Below are 17901 nucleotides of genomic sequence, written 5' to 3' on the forward strand. Positions count from 1 at the left end.
TCACGCCGCCATCAATGTAAAGGTCTAGATGCCCGGCTGCGACCAGCTCTTCTAAGTGTTGCCTCAAAGGCAAACAGTCCTCAGTCCGGTGGCCTCTCTCTCGGTGGAACGGACAACGATACCACGGATTATAGCCCTTTTGTCCATCGCCCAACTTAGCAGGAAACCGGACATACTCCTCGTCTCGGATTTCACTAAGTATGCGATAGATTGGAATCTTGAAGACCGTGGTTATGCCAGTCCTCGCCTTCATCCTTCTGTTTGCGTCCTCAACGTCATCTCGGGGGTAGTTATCCCGGTCATTCCGACGTCCTCTACCCCGGTTTTTATGATTTGAACCACGGTCTGATTCCTCTGCTCGGTCACTTGAGCGGCCGGACTCTTGCCCAACTGCGTGCACTTTGCCTGCTGTCTTCTTGTCTGTTACTACCAGACTGGCCTTCACGGTAGAAGCTGACGCGTCATCCTCTACACGGATGTGCTCATTGATGCGCTGCATGAGCTGGCCCATGGAGGTCGGCTGGTGCATGGTAAGCGAGTCCCGCAGTCTATGTCCGACCGGGAGACTGCGCTTATACTGCGTGATTGCAAGGTTGACCGGGCAGTCCAAGATCTCGTTGAAGGTTTCCCAGTACCTTGAGTTGTATACCTTCAGTGTGTCGCTCGGTTCCATCTTAACACTTAGCAAATGATCAACTTCCTTTGGTGTCTTTGTGTTGGTTTTGAAGCGTGTAACAAACGCCTCGGCCAACTGATGCCACCGTTGTATGCTCCCTTCCGGCAACCTCTCGAACCACTTTAAGCCTAGCTCGCCTAAACTTGACGGGAAGATTAGGCACATAAGTCCGTCATTGCGCCTATGTCCGGCCATGACCTGTCGGAAGTGGCTCGCATGCATGTACGGATCGGTCTTTCCGTCGTAAAGTGTGAACTTAGGCTGGTGGAAGCCTGCCGGAAGTGGTGTTGTTTCTATATCCAGGGAAAAAGGGGTGGCACTCAGCCTAGCCAAGTCCATATCTTCAAAGAGTGGCACTGCTTGGCGGGGCGGAGGCATTCCGACCTCCTCGCTGGCGTGAACCCCGTAGGATAGTCGCTGGAAAGCAGGTATTCTCTGAGCTTCGCGCCGGCGAGCCCGCTCCTTTAAAACCGCCCGTAAATCCTCTGACTGAGCAGAATAAGAGTACCTCGACGTCGTCTCCGGACGTGAGGGTTTGTAGGTGCTGTCTTGCGCGCTAGACTTCTCTGCACCCGCGTCGGAATCACCAACCTGGTAACTTCTGGTAATGGATATGGACTGAGTACGTCGCTGACTCTGACCGCCTGAACGGCGGGATGGGGTGCGCTCACTGTGGTCTCCCACTCCAACTACACCCTTCCCTTTGACATGCCTCTTGAGATCCTCCATCTCCGCCGCCATTCGCCGGATGACAGCATCTTGATCTCTCAACTTACTTTACAGTCTCCTGGCGTGTGAGTCTCTCCTCCGCCGATGACCGTCTGGACTCCGCGAATGTCCATGACTTCGTCCGCGCTTGTCCCGCGCGTCTCCTGACTGTCCGCCAGTGGGCATCCCCAAGTCAGCCATTGGATGGACAGCAGGAGGTCCCTCTCTCCTTCGGGTATACTCCGGGGTGGCTCCGTCGATGGCGGACAACGGAAACTCGTCGTTGTTCGCCATGGACGGCGATCAGATGAACCTGGAAGACAAGGTTTTGTCTGTCAAGCTTCCCAAAGACGGCCCCAATTGTACGGGGAGCAAATATTCCGGCAAGCCCGTACTCCTTTCTTCCGAGCTCCGTCGATGTCCGATCACCTGCGAGCAAGTAACGGTGAGCTACCCGGCGGTGTGTGGCCGGAAAAATCCTCCGACGATCAAGTTAGCACACACCTTAGGATGGATAGAGAGGAGGGAGAGAGTGTTTGGGTGTGAGAATTCCTTACAGAGATGTTCGTATATCGCGTATGGGGGGCGCAGACATGCTTATATACCTTCTGAGCCCCATATCCACTCCCAGTCATCTCCTGACACGTGGCTCTGCTATCCCATCTGTCAGCGTAAACCTTGCCGATCATCACCTAATCTCAACTGCCTGACTTCACAGCTGGAGCTCGGTAGCCGAGCTGCTCTACCACGGCCATACCATGCTTCATACCCAAGCGCCTAACCGGATAAACACATGGAGGACCGGGCTAGGCGGCATCCCGGCAGAGCCTAGCCCGGGTACCTCCTTTGGTCGGCCTTCCTGCCGGTCAAACAGTCTCCTCGGTTGACCACGCCTTTCCGGGCGCCGGTCACTTAGCTTGTCTGGCTTCAGCCATCCCCTGATCAGGCAGCTCGGTCCAACCAAGCGCTATCTAGCCGAGCTCCTTCTTGGGCCGGGGCGGCTTACACTTGGCCCAAGTTCTGCCCGGCCCAAGTTCTGGCAGCCCACTTCTTGGCGGATGGTCAATCATCTTGGCCCCATGCACCGTTGGGCTCTCAATCTGCTCGGCCGTTACCTCGGCCCAACTCCTGATCATAAATCATCCTCTCACCAACCATTGAAGAAGATAATGCAACAATCAGAACTTTCCGGCAGACTTATGCAATGGTCGATCGAGCTCAACCAATTTGACATCTCCTATCGGCCTCGAACGGCGATTAAAGGGCAGGCTGTTGCCGATTTCATCATGAAATTCACTAATCCCACTCTGACCACAGCTCCTTTACCCTCGCCGCCCCCTACCGAGCCGGAAGACCCTCATTCTTGGACCCTCAACGTCGATGGATCATCCTGCAAAGAAGGCAGTGGGGCTGGTCTCATCCTCACCACCCCAGAAGGGAGTTATTTCAAATGTGCTCTCCGCTTCTTGTTCGACGCAAGCAATAATGAAGCTGAATATGAGGCATTGATTGCAGGCCTTCGCCTTGCCAGAGATATTGGTGTCAGCCATATCCAAGTGTTCAGCGATTCCCAGCTCATTGTCGAACAAATCACGAGGAATTCGATGCCAAGGATGACACAATGCGGGCTTATAGGGATATTGCACTCCCTCTTGCTCGCCTCTTCAATAATTTCCACATCAAGTGCATCCCTCGGACGAAAAACTCCAAGGCAGATGAAATGGCTCAGTTAGCTTCAGCAGACCAGTCAGACCTCAGTCACAGTGTCCGCCTCGAGTACTTGGCCCACCCTGCCATTTCCCCAGACCAGCAGTAAGTTTACTTCCTCCAAAATGAATCTATTCCTTGGGCGGCCGACATCTCTCTATTTCTGACAACGGGAGAACTGCCAGCCGACAAACAAGAGGCCGCCAAAATCAGGGCCCGGTTGTCCAATTACATCCTTATCAGCGGCCTTTTGTACAAACGTGGTTTTTCACGCCCATACCTCAAATGCCTCAACTCTGCTCAAGCCACCTACGTAATGAGGGAAATCCATGAGGGTGTCTGTGGTAATCATTCGAGCGCCCGGTCCCTAGCCCACAAAATACTTCGCACTGGTTATTTCTGGTCTACTCTCAATCAAAATGCGACTGACTTCGTGCTCAAATGTGATAAGTGCCAACGTTTTTCCAACATCCTCCATACTCCTCATACAGAATTGATCACACCTTGCAGTCCCTACCCATTCGCCAAATGAGGGATCGACCTAGTTGGCCCATTGCCCACCGGCCGAGGCCAAACCAAATTCGCAATTGTCGCCATCGATTACTTCACTAAATGGGTGGAGACAGAACCCCTTGCCACAATTACCGAGCGGAACATAACCAGATTCATCTGGCAGTCGATCGTATGCAGATTTGGCATCCCTCAGGCCATCGTCTCCGACAACGGCAAACAATTTGACAATGCCAAGTTCAGGAAATTCTGTGCAGAGCTTCAAATCCAGCCATGTTTCTCTTCTCCAGGTCACCCCCAAGCCAACGGCCAAATTGAGGTCACCAACCGTTCTCTTCTGAAGATCATCAAAGCCAAGTTGGAAGCTGCTAAGGGACTCTGGGCTGAGGAACTACCGAATGTACTCTGGGCCTACTACACTACCGCTCGCACTCTCACCGGGGAGACCCCCTTTCGCTTAACATACGGCGCTGAGGCGGTCATCCTAGTGGAAATCGGTCTTCCTACCCCAAGGGTTCTACATCCGAATCCAGAACTAACTGAAGAGCTGCGTCGGGCAGACCTAGACCTAATTGAAGAGCTCCGAGAAACCACTGCAGTCAAACGGGCCTCGTACCAACAGAAAATGAGAACACACTACAACCGCAAAGTCCGACCAAGGGAATTCGTAATGGGGGACCTTGTTTTGCGAGAAGCAACTCTGGCCACCAAAAATCCGACTGAGGGGAAACTGGCAGCTAAGTGGGAAGGACCTTACGTTGTCAAAGCCAGACCTCGTCCGGGCACTTACCGACTTCAGGACATGGAAGGCCGAGACCTCCCCCATCCGTGAAACGCCGAACACTTGAAGTGTTATTTTCAATAAATCCCTATTTTTGTATTGATCAGCTATTGTATTTTCTTTTTGGCAATCTACCCACTTGAATTTTCTTGTTCTCCTATCACATGATGTAAATTTGTGATCAAATGGGCTACACTTTACACGACAACAATCTTATATCTCAATTATCTGTGTGGTACCTCAATAACGTCTTAATTGCAGCACTCACTTACAAGCCTCAGCCAGACTGAGCATGAAGAGCTCAGCCAGACTGAGTCACTCCAAGCCTCAGCCAGACTGAGCATGAAGAACTCGGCCAGACCGAGTCACCTAAAGCCTCAGCCAGACTGAGCACGACAAGCCTTAGCCAGACTGAGCATGATGAACTCGGCCAGAACGAGTCACTTAAAGCCTTAGCCAGACTGAGCATTACACACCTCAGCCAGACTGAGCATTACACGCCTCAGCCAGATTGAGCATTACAAGCCTCAGCTAGACTGAGCATGAAGAACTCGGCCAAACCGAGTCACCTAAAGCCTTAGCCAGATTGAGCATGAAGAACTCGGCCAGACCGAGTCACTTAAAGCCTCAGCTAGACTGAGCATTACACGCCTCAGCCAGATTGAGCATTACAAGCCTCAGCCAGACTGAGCAAGTAGAGCTCGGCCAGACTGAATTACTTAAAGCCTCAGCCAGACTGAATGTGAAGAGCTCAGCCAGACTGAGTTACTTAAAGCCTCAGCTAGACTAAGCCACCACTGCAACTTCATGATCGTAGCATAATTGCCATACTTAGTCAAATTCGAGTTTAATGTTTTCCAAGTTAGGCTTGCTTCTTGTTGGGTCATGATTCACAACTTCACGTTTTTACACTTCACTCTGCGTTGAGGTTTTCTTACATTTTACACTTCACAATGATTTATACACAACCCCTGTGCAAGTCACCATTCTCGTTCATTACAGAATCACAAACATAAAAACAACAGTATGCCAAACACAAGTCATAATTTTATTCATTCACAAACTTGTACATAAGTTTATTATAGCAATTCAAAAAAAAAAAACAAAACAAAACAAAACACAAAACAACCAAAATTCTAAGTCCAAATTTTCTCCACATCACTCACTCCTCTTCACTTGAGACGAGATCTTCTTCTTCAATGCCCTCGTTTAGGGGGGTCTGGGCCACGTCGTCTGCATCAATCTTGACCCTGCTGAAGTCTAAGTCTGGGAACAGCTCTTCTGCTTTACGCTGGAACATCTTCCACCCGCTGTCCCAAAACTCAGCCATCTCATGTTTGTAGAAGTCCGACCGCTGGAAGCTCTGGATCACCTCTTCTTCACTCCTACTCCCAGCCATCGCCCCCGACGGGCCAGCCCCTCCAGCCCCTTCTCTCGCCAGGTTGCTGGCGATCGCAGCATCGATCACCATCTGAAAGTCAGCAGACCCCTTGAATTGCTCTACTGCTGTGATGCACAAATCGGGGTACGCTGCCCTCTCAGAGGCTGACTTGGTTTTCTCTTCCTTCAACTCCTTCTCCAGCGCTGCTTTTTCTGCCGCTACCTTGGCACACTCGTCTGCAAGATCCCGCTCCAACCCAACGATCTTCAGGTCTGCTTCTTCCTTTTCTTGGACCCACTGGGCGCGCAGATCTTCATTGCTGGTCATGGCCTTTTCAAACCGCACGTTGGCGACAATGCAAGCATTTTGGGCATCTTTCAGCTTCTTCTGCTCGCCAGCCAGCTGGAACTCGAGCGACACCACCTTGCGGCATTCGTTCTTCTGCTCCAACTTGGTTGCGAGTAGTTCAGCATTGGCTCGATTGGCTGAGTACTCCTGCACCATCGCCAACACTTTCATCTTCTTCGCCTTCTGGGCCTCTTCCAGCCCCCTTACACACGCGCTCCACGCAGCCCTCCTCCAGCCCACGCTCTCCTTCTTGAAATTTTCAAGCTGGGCCTCCATCTGCCCCAACTTTTCCCTATCCTTCCTCAATTCGCCCTTCGCTGCCACCGCCTTGTTCAACAGGGCTCCTGTTAAGGTAGTCGTCTCCATCTGGGCAGAGCATAACCCCTTTAGTAGCTCAGCCTCAGTAAAACCAGCCACCGAGCGCACGGATGCGTCTTCCACCACCCCCAAGAGGCGATCTGCTGCCATCCTAGCTTCTCTCCCTTCTCCTTCCACTCGCCCGGACATCGCTGGGACATGGTAGAAGGCGGTCCTCAACCCAACCCTCCCTTCTTCTTAGGGCGCAAAACCCTCGTTAGGCTGTGGCTCTGTCCCCTGCTCAGCACCGATCGCCGCACTTGCCATTTGTTCTTCAGGGCCAGTCGCCCCACTATCCACCCCCTTTGCTGCCTCCCCCAACCCCACTTCGGAGGTCTCCTCCGCCGTCACCTCCTTCCTCCTCTTAAGGGCTGGCCCCTCCTCCCTCTCCCTTACCCTTCTCTTCTTCTTCACCACACCCTCCATCTCCTTGTTGGCCCTTTCCTTCAAAGGATCAATTGGGGGCGATCGTGGCTCAAATTCACCCAAGTCTTTTTCCCCCAGCGGTTTCGGGCACGGTCCGATCCTCTCTCTCGCGATCGGCTTCGACGGTCGATCTGCCTGTGACTCTTTGAATTTACTAGCCTTTGCGAGAATAGTCCTATCCTCCGGCTCTTGCGCCCTCATTCTCGCCTCTAATTCCGCCGGCTCCAGGTCTCCATCAGTCGGCTGAGGGCCCAACCTCGCAACAAATAAGGCTAACTGCAGAACGAGCTCGTCCCATTTGACGTCCTCCTTCTCCCTCCAGGCCTTCACCTTCTTCACTCTCTCCTCAGCTGCTACTCCCAATTTTGGCTCCACAGACTTGGTGGGCACTCTCCACACCGTGCGCACTCCAACTCCTCCGTTTACGGATACGTAGAACCACCGCGGCCTCCACTCCTTTATCGATGACGGCAACCCTGCTACCAAACCCTTCCCTGTCGCCGCCTGCAGAGTGACCCAAGTTTCTTACTGCCCTGAGGCCTTATAGCATGCAAAAAACTCATCCACCGTTATAGCTGCCTCCTCGTTCGCCCTCGGCCACGCGCTTGTACAGGCTAGTACAATCTTCCACACGTTGGGCATTAGTTGACCCGGTGCCACTTCCAACCGATTTAGGACATCCACTACCACCTGAGGAAGTGACAACCTCAACCCTCCCTTCAACGCCTCCTCGTAGAGGGCAAACTCCCCCGGTCGGGCATCAGATGGCCTCTCCTTCGTTGTCGGCAGCTTTAACTCTATTTCAGCAGGAATCTGGTATTTCTCGCATATACCCACTAACTCCTCCGTGGTAACGGTTAACTTGTCGGCCTTCGTATGCCATTGATCTGGTTCAACCTAGCTGATTGGCTGCGTAGCCGCTATCATTGTGGACGAACGAGGTCGCCCCACCGGCTCCCCTTCGCTCCCCACTCGCCTCTCCGCCCGGTATTGTTCTGCCAAATCCACCGCATCATCGTCACCCAATAGATCAACCCTCGAGGCTGTTGCTTCTTCTTGGGCCATCTCTCTTGTGTATCTGCGAATAGCTTCAGATGCTGGTGTGAGATAGTCCACAAAGTGTCTCAGGGGTGGATCGCTTGCCACGAAGGAGTTTACACTTGGAATTTTTTGATTTTTTGCAAAAAGATAGGTAAAGCGAATAACACCAAAAGCCCAAGGCTTGCCTGTATTCCAAGGGTCACAATTAATTTTTGCCAGTTTGAAAATTTTTAAAAATCCGCCAAAACTGTCTTTTTAACACCCTATAATGACCTATCATTTCACTTCTTACCCAAACGCCTAACCTCTCACACTACGAGATTCGGCCACGTGTACGACCACGATCCACTGCCCCTTTCCCCTTCCTTGTCTATTCCATTTCACTTCAAACACGTGTCACGCCGCCTCTTGAGCCCTGCGCCACATCACCCAACCTTCGCGGTCGGCCCTCCTCATGATCGGTCCCTCCACCCGGCCACCCTTCGCGGTCGGCCCTCCTCATGATCGGTCCCTCCACTCGGTCACCTTTCACGGTCAGCCCTCCTCATGATGGATCCCTCCATTCGGCCACCCTTCACAGTCGGTCCTTCTCATGATCGGCCCCTCCACTCGGCCACCCTTCGCGGTCGGCCCTCCTCATGATCGGTCCCTCCACTCGGCCACCCTTCGCGGTCGGCCCTCCTTATGATTGGTCACTCCTCTCGGTCGACCTTCACCCTGCCGGTCCCTCACAACCCTCATTTTCTTAATTATTCCCTTTGTTAGACTAAAGCTGCACTTAGGAATGGGGGACTACTGACATGGGTAGGCCCATAAAGGCTATAGCCCACTATGAACAACCCAAGCCTACCACTTAGGACCCAATGCATAGTTCAACTGATGAGGCCCAACATAGCTGGAAGTCAACATGGCATTAAGAACCAATGATATTCAGACATGTGGTGGGTGAAGGACAAGCCACATAAGCAGACAAACATCCTACAAAGTTATTGCCACTGCACATCGCCATTAATGAAGCCCTTGCAGCATTTATTGCGATAACCCCTCTCCGTCGAGACAGAACGGCTTCACCATGAACAAGGTGAGCTAGAGCATAGACTTTCTGTGATATCCTTATTCCATAATATGTTAAATTGGTCCTTAACAAGAATGTGATTATGTGTTTAATATGATTTTGTGTGCCATGACGTGAAAATATGTGGTTTTGAATTTCTATCTGTTCACCGTAGGAATATCTATTTGATTATCTGCTTTGAAAATTAAATTGAAGGCCTTATCGGCCACCGAACCCGAAATTGGTCGCGCCATTGTGATTTGCATGATTTTTAGAGCCTACGGTGAAATTTAATTGAAAATTGATTCGGATCAAATTAAGTAAATTAAATTGGTGTTATAGTGCTCAATTGTTTAATATTGTTAATTATGATTAATGGGACTTATATTTAAGTGGAGCACTACACTCAATGAGTAAATATAAGAGTAGCTATGTGCATCCATATGAATTGAAGTTATTTTGCTATGATACTTATAAATTGGAAGTTATTCAGAATCCACGTTATAAGCGCAAAGTTTAGAATCATTGTGTGACCCTCATGAGAATGTGAATTAGTCTCTCATTGTTAAGCGTACGATAATGACATGATACAACAAGAAATGCTCTAGTTATGATATGTTCCGTTCGAATTAATGAATGATGTTCAAGTATATTCAGGTATGTTTCAAGTGTATGTTACAAGTTTATGTTGTTACAAGCTTATGTATGTTACAAGTTTATGTATGTTACAAGTTTAAGTCTGTTACAAGTTCAAGGATGTTACAAGTTCTTTGTTACAAGGGCTTTATGCCACATGTTTCAAGGGCCTTAGTGCCATATGTTATAAGGGCTTCATGCCACATGTTTCAAGGGCTTATAGCCACCATGTTTATGTTGCAAGATTGAACCTAAGGCCATTATGTACTTAGCTCAGAATCAGACTAACTATGTGAACTCTACATCTTTATATGCATTGCCCTGTGTTATGTTTCAAATTAAGCATCGTTTTATTTATGTATTACTATTCACTGAGTCCGGCTCACTCTCTGTTATGTCTGTTTCTGTAGGTCACCAATCAGATGGTCAGTCCTAGCCATGACGCTGCCTTCTTTTGTCAACCTTCGTGTGTCCAGGCACTATACACAGTCATTGATTTTGTTAAGCTGATAAGATGTTGGCTTGCTTTTTGAATGTCTATCTAAGAGTGATGTATATAGCTCTCATGTTTTTGTATATGCCCAATAATAGGGCTGGGTCTGTATATATGTATGTATATAACCGATGTTCAGGTGTATGTTTTAGATTTTATTTGTTTGTTAAAAGTTTGTGATCCTGGCATGATAGTAGTAGCTCGATGGAGTTTGTTTCCAGTGTCAAATTTTTATATTTAGTGCTTCCGTTCAGGCCCCATATATATATAGATATAAAACAGGTTAAGTGTCCGTTTCTGAAGTGGTCATGCCCAAACTTCTAGGGGCGGGTTTGGGGCATGACAAGTGGTATCAGAGCACGAGTTGCTATCCCACACACGACTCCATTGAGCTTTAGGATGTCTAGAAAAGACTTAGGCATCATGCATGACATCCTTAGTGCATATAAAAGGAATTGATAGCAACGATAAGGGTATATGTAATGATGCTAACCGCAATGGCTATTATTCATGTATGTTATACATTTCTTGTATATATTGTGATTGATTGCTATGCAGAACATGGTAAGATCTGCAGATGGGATTTAATCAATAAAGTTGCGCAGCGGAAGTGTGGTGAGGGTTCGAACTGGTCGGTAAGACGACTTACATGTAAAGATTAAAATGTATGTTGTCGGTTGTTAGTCATCTTTTTAGCATCTCTCTAAGTGAATTGGCGAATTGATTAAACTCTAAGCATGGGATATTTCTAAGAATAAAGGAAATACTATATGTGATACTTTAACTTTAAGCTAGAGTTATGTCCTCCTGACAATGTGTAGATCTGTGATTTTGAGAAAGTACTGCATTTGAGTAGTCTGATAAAATGTGGTTGCATACTAATTGAGATTGTATTGAGTACGATTGATTGTAAGAAGAAGTTAGGCATATAATGACCTCTCTTAGCGAGTGTAATTGGTTTATGGAAACCTGTGTGAATTTTGAAATCTAAAATCTAACTTTATTATTTGTAATCTGTTTTGTTATGTGTAAATTGTAATCCGTAATCAATATTTCTCTACATGATATGTATAAGGAAACAAAAGGCTAAGGTTTATGAAATTGTAGTGTTTTGGCTTGACTAATGGGAAGTACAAACATGTTGAGTTTTGGAAACATGAAATGATGAGAGACGTTAGAATTATGGTAGCTGATAACTCAGGGAATTATTATGATTGAGCTGTTTGATGATTGATAACGAGTAGGGAACGTTGAAATTGCTACCTGGAATGTTAATAAAGATAAGTATCATGATTTGTGATCACATAATGTTCGGTGGAATTTTATAAAAGTTTAGTGATATACGGAAATTATGTTTCTTTTGTGGATTGCCATTTATCTGAAGGACATAATTTTGTTCTGATGCGTTTCCGTTCTGACCTTAATGTATGAAAATTAATTCGAGGCTTGTTCCTTTATTTGGAATGAAACTTATGTGATCCGTGTTATTTAGAGATGTCATACCATCATTTACATTCGGTACTTCTGACGTAAATGATTTTAACAATGACTATGCTATACAATGTTTAAGGAAGTCTATAATTTGGGCTACGAAATGTTATATATGATAAGTATTTTCGGAATGATAAAAATGTTATGAACTTCCGACATGTTTATGATATGATAAGCTTTCTGGATAATTTTCCCAAAATGACTAGATACGCTACGAAACTCCGAATGTTCAAGATATGACAAGTTTTTTGAAAGAGATATTTTGCTATGCATGAATGAGTTTTTCATTTGATAATTTATTGTGGCATACTTGATGAAGGCTCTATGTTGAGCTTCAAGCTATTCTGTCTTATCTGTTACAAGTTGAATTGGAGATTGTTCTATCAAAGTTTAAATAAGTTTAATGCTATTGGGAATTATTCCATCATCTGATATCTTTGAAAGGTCTGATAAGTTCCTGTACTGTAATTTGGGAAGTATGACCATTAAGGTTTAATCTGTATTTGATTTTACTAATACTCTACTCTGAACATGTAATTCCTTGATATGAGATTTAAGTTGGTATTTGGAGTATGTTAGGGATTTGATTTGAACTGATAGGTCTAATTTAGGTAATGAACAAAGAACCACGAAATCGTTGATTTAGAACTTAATTGCTACTGTGGGTCTAATCATTGTACGAAGTATGTACCTTTGACACATGATGATGTCGTGAATGTTTCCTTAATCTTGAAGAAATTATGATAATGGGGGTTATTTGTGAACTTAAAAAGCATGAATTATGTTGATAGTTTGTGAGTTGCATGCAAACGAATACTTGAAATGAATTCATTTCTGAATACCCTTAAGCTGTTCTATTATGTGGAAGATATGATTTGTGGAGTAATAAATGAAAATGTTATGAAGTATTATTATTAATTGGGTTATCAATTAGTTAGTGGAGTTGAATTACTTGTGATTTTGGGAGCAAACTTCATCGAAATCAACTGTATAGAATTGTGAATGGCTAAAGGATTGAGAAATATTATGTGTCCAGGACGGAACTAGACTTGTGACAAGGTGAATCAAGTTTGGAGGACCAAACTTCTTAAGGTGGGGAGAATGTAATGACCCCAATATGCGTATAGAAAGTCATCCTTATTTAATTAGGGGTTAATGTGTTTTAATTCAACTATATCTATCGGAATTGAAAAATTATCTGCTGAGTTATGGCGACCTTTATTGTATCGGCTTGAAATTTTTTTTACCCTCCGCTCGAGCATGGGCTCATTTTTGACATTCTTAATAGTGTATTTGGAATCTTCTTACCTTATTTTGGGGTATTGTTTGAGGTGGTGGTATGATGGTAAAGTAAGATTGGACCAACGAATTTAATTCGAACAGTTAACCTACGATCAGCCGTCATTCATTTGTCCTTTTCTTTTTCCACACTTGGAATTTGAATGTGAGGTTAGAACGATTGGAAAGCTTATTTCCGGGGCTTCGATTTGGACATGAGAACGACTTAGAACGGAGTTCCGATGAGAAAGTTATACCCGTTTGAAGTTTTCACATCTGTGTTGGAAGCAGAGCCGCACGTGCGGGGAATAGCGCCGCACGTGCGGTCGGTGCGGGACAGCAGCTCTAAAAACGGGATTTTTGGGCCATTTCTTGCAATTTCTTTTCCTCTCTTCTTCTCCCCTCTTCCATGTCCGAAACCCTAGCCCTAAATCCTTGAATTCCTTTACTTTGCTCATGATCCACCATGGTTTTTGGCATCAAGGATGGAGAACAAGGGAGGATCGATGTTTTTACCCGATTAGAACTCGGATTTGTGAAGGCTTCTTCTCAAGCTCACTTCTTTGCTTGATTATTGAGGTAAGGGTTTGAATACTCTTCAATACTTATATCCATAGATAGATTTGTGACATTTTATTATCTAAATACAAAATTTCCATATTTAGAGCATGTAGTGTATAGTATGAGATTTGGGGTTTTATGGTTTGAAGATGTTGGGAGTTAATTAATGGGTTAAAATGGTGAATTATGAGTCCTAAGTGTATAATCAATGGAAAAGTTGGAATAAAAAGTGTTGGGTTAATAAGTTTAATTATTTCTTGAAATCTCCATATTTTCTTGAAACCCTAGGTTGATTAAAGATGATAACCAAAGATTTAACCCAAATTGAAAGTAGAATAATGAAATTGAGGTATTGAATTATGTATATACAAGTTTAATTGGAATTTGATGATTCTTGGAAATTATGTTTAAAATTTGCGAATGAATTTTGTTATGAGCAATGTAAATCATGTTATAATGAGAAGGAAATTGGAGGAAATAATTTATTAATGATATAGATGACATAAACTCGGTTATGGAATGTTGAAATGGAATTTAAGAATTTCCTCTTGAATTATGTTAAATTATATTTAATGATGTTGAGTTGAATCATGTTGCTTATGTTGAATTGTAGTGATTATGTGAGATGGTATTGACTATGTTGACTTTGATTTTTGCGACCTAAAATGTGGAGTTTTCCAAAATGGGTTAATCCCAAATTATTTTGCTAAGTACTTGTGGGCTTGCTAGTTATTAAAATCAAGAGAATGATTTATTTTTGGAAAAATGTGGAAGATGTCCATACAATTCCTTCCTATTTTGAAATCGAGGTGATTGATTATAAATTCCATATTGTGTTTGCAAGAATGGTAATCTTCTATTTCTATATATAGATATATTGAGATGGAGGAAATTGTGGTATAATGGATGGATAATGGTAGGCTTGTGAAGAATAATGAAGGAAGGAAAAAGAACTAATGACTAAGTTATATATGTGTACAGGGCACACTTCAGGAGGGCCAAGCACTCCGTTGTAGCACTGTGAGTAATAGTACTTCGATGTATCTCTAACCGTTAATGATTATTGTCATTGAGGTTATGATCTTCGTCATAAGAATTATGTTGACATGTATGCTATGTATGCTACGTAAATATTGTGAAATTATGGAAACATCAAAGGTGTATGCTATATGAGGAACATTGTGAAATTATGGAAACATCAAAAAGGATTTGTGAAATATGCATCTCGAATTTGTGAAGTATGGATCACCAACTTGTGAAATATGAAACGATGTGGCCAAGGGCCATTTGTGAATTATGAATCTATGTGGCCAAGGGCCATTTGTGAAATATGAAGTTATGTGACCAAGGGCCATTTGTGAAGATCAAACCTATGTTGCCAAGGGCCGACTTGTGACTTATGAAGCTATGAGGCCAAGGGCCAAACTTGTGAACTTGTGAATCCAAAGGGCCGAAGGCTGATGTGATAAGTTGTGACTCTATGAAACCCAAAGGCTATTGTGAATGTGAGAACCTCTCAGGCCAAGGGCCGAACTGTGAAATTGTGAAACCGATAAAGTCATCTGTAATCTAATGAAAATATGCTTACTTTTCGTTACTAATTATCAGGAATGTCCTGTCAACTTTACGTTAATTATGTCAACTCATGGGAATGATGTAACGGTTACCATTAGGACTCTGTTAATTACAAGGCAAGGCAACTATGTTAACATATAAGAATGATTAAACAAAGGTGTATGCTATTGATTAATAGAGCACGTAAAGTAAGTCATTTACCCAAAAGAACTTATGTTCATTCTTGAATGATGGATTCTGAGTAAATATAAGAGTAGCTATGTGCATCCATATGAATTAAAGTTATTTTGCTATGATACTTATAAATTGGAAGTTATTCAGAATCCACGTTATAAGCGCAAAGTTTAGAATCATTGTGTGACCCTCATGAGAATGTGAATTAGTCTCTCATTGTTAAGCGTACGATAATGACATGATACAACAAGAAATGCTCTAGTTATGATATGTTCCGTTCGAATTAATGAATGATGTTCAAGTATATTCAGGTATGTTTCAAGTGTATGTTACAAGTTTATGTTGTTACAAGCTTATGTATGTTACAAGTTTATGTATGTTACAAGTTTAAGCCTGTTACAAGTTCAAGGATGTTACAAGTTCTTTGTTACAAGGGCTTTATGCCACATGTTTCAAGGGCCTTAGTGCCATATGTTATAAGGGCTTCATGCCACATGTTTCAAGGGCTTATAGCCACCATGTTTATGTTGCAAGATTGAACCTAAGGCCATTATGTACTTAGCTCAGAATCAGACTAACTATGTGAACTCTACATCTTTATATGCATTGCCCTGTGTTATGTTTCAAATTAAGCATCGTTTTATTTATGTATTACTATTCACTGAGTCCGGCTCACTCTCTGTTATGTCTGTTTCTGTAGGTCACCAATCAGATGGTCAGTCCTAGCCATGATGCTGCCTTCTTTTGTCAACCTTCGTGTGTCCAGGCACTATACACAGTCATTGATTTTGTTAAGCTGATAAGATGTTGGCTTGCTTTTTGAATGTCTATCTAAGAGTGATGTATATAGCTCTCATGTTTTTGTATATGCCCAATAATAGGGCTGGGTCTGTATATATGTATGTATATAACCAATGTTCAGGTGTATGTTTTAGATTTTATTTGTTTGTTAAAAGTTTGTGATCCTGGCATGATAGTAGTAGCTCGATGGAGTTTGTTTCCAGTGTCAAATTTTTATATTTAGTGCTTCCGTTCAGGCCCCATATATATATAGATATAAAACAGGTTAAGTGTCCGCTTCTGAAGTGGTCATGCCCAAACTTCTAGGGGCGGGTTTGGGGCGTGACAATAACACTTGTAAACTACGTCTACTTTTGTATTCTAATAACCAACCAAATTTTTGAATCATCCACGTCTCCAAGCAACACAAAATGTTTTAGTAGTTTTCATGTTTCCTCAATAATGACACAACATGTCAAAGTTTAACAATAAATTGCTCGTTAATCATGGCTTTGTTCAGTCATACATCTTGTACCATCTATGTTTAAAAATAGGGAGACCTACACACCAGTGGTGTGTCAGAAGAAGAAGAAGAAGAAAAAGAAGAAGAAGCTAAATGTGCCTAAGAATTAAAGAAAGTTATCCAAAATTCATTCCAACAAATACAAATATGCTGTCATTTAGTATGTGTACTTAGAATTAAAAGAGAGGTTCAGCTCTAGAGCAAACATGAAAATGAAACTTCAAAAAATTTGTATTCAACTCACACTCACTATGCAAGGGTTAAAGAAACCATTAAAACCTAGAGCATTTAGATTTCAAAATTCCTTAGCATTTCTGATCCTTTAACAAGCCAGAACTGAATTTTCTGATGACCAAACTTCAAAAAATTGAATAGCATGCAACAATTTATACAAAACTCATGGAATTACCAATTGGTCAAACAGGTGCATTACATGCAAGCAGGTGAGGTGGATCAAAGTCAGAATTAAAAGAGAAAGAAACATAGGTATTAACTCTGAACCCTCGCAGCTTACCAATTGGTCAAGCACTTAATTAAAAATCTAAACGACAATAAGTCCATGAAACATTTGTAAGACTATGTAACACCTTACCTTATCAAGGAGAGTCTTGCCTGTTCCAGGTGCTCTAGTCAAAAGGATTCCCTGTAAATTTATGTATTGTATTTAGTAAAACCAGAAGACAAGAACAAACAAAGCTATTTCGAAAAGTGAAATGGGATTTCCTTCAATAGCATGTGATCCCAGATGTATTAAGAAAACAAAGCCATGACAATTAGGCACTGCATGTCAAAGTATCCAACACAATTTTTTCTTCAAAATATATTTTCAAAGAAAACAAAGCCATGACAATTTTTCTCCAAATTCTACCCCTATTCTGATTGTTCCTGACAGATCTGAAGAAAAAATTACTATTTCTATCCCCCAAACTAAGCCACTGAATCGTGGATTTTTGATGGGCTAACCGTTCCTCGACCTGGCAGAGGTTGATGTAATTCTTGCACAGCACTCTCTCAGTAGTTTGAAGATTAAGGTTCAAAGGGTCTTTATCTAGCTTGATTTGAATATTATCTAACTCAGCTCTAGAACTAATGACCCTGGTAGACACATCACTGAAATCTTTTTTATTAAGATTTTTTAACAGAGGTTTAAGAGACATAAGTTTGCAGCAAATCCTAAACATGGGAAGAAAAAGACATTGCAAGATAGAAATTGGCATGGAAAGAAGGAAAACATTGCAGCTATTTATCATTGACAATAACTCTATCAATTTTGGAAGCAATATATAGACCATCAGTTTGCTTGTTAGCCCAAGTGAGTTGACAACCAGTATAAGAAATATTATCCAGAGAAGCTTGAAGGAGGGTGGTATTGAACAACTCTTGAGCACTAGACCAAGTATT

This window comes from Camellia sinensis, chromosome 6 (assembly GCF_055761805.1).
Source record: "Camellia sinensis isolate YWXY chromosome 6, ASM5576180v1, whole genome shotgun sequence".
In the NCBI taxonomy this organism is placed as follows: Eukaryota; Viridiplantae; Streptophyta; class Magnoliopsida; order Ericales; family Theaceae; genus Camellia; species Camellia sinensis.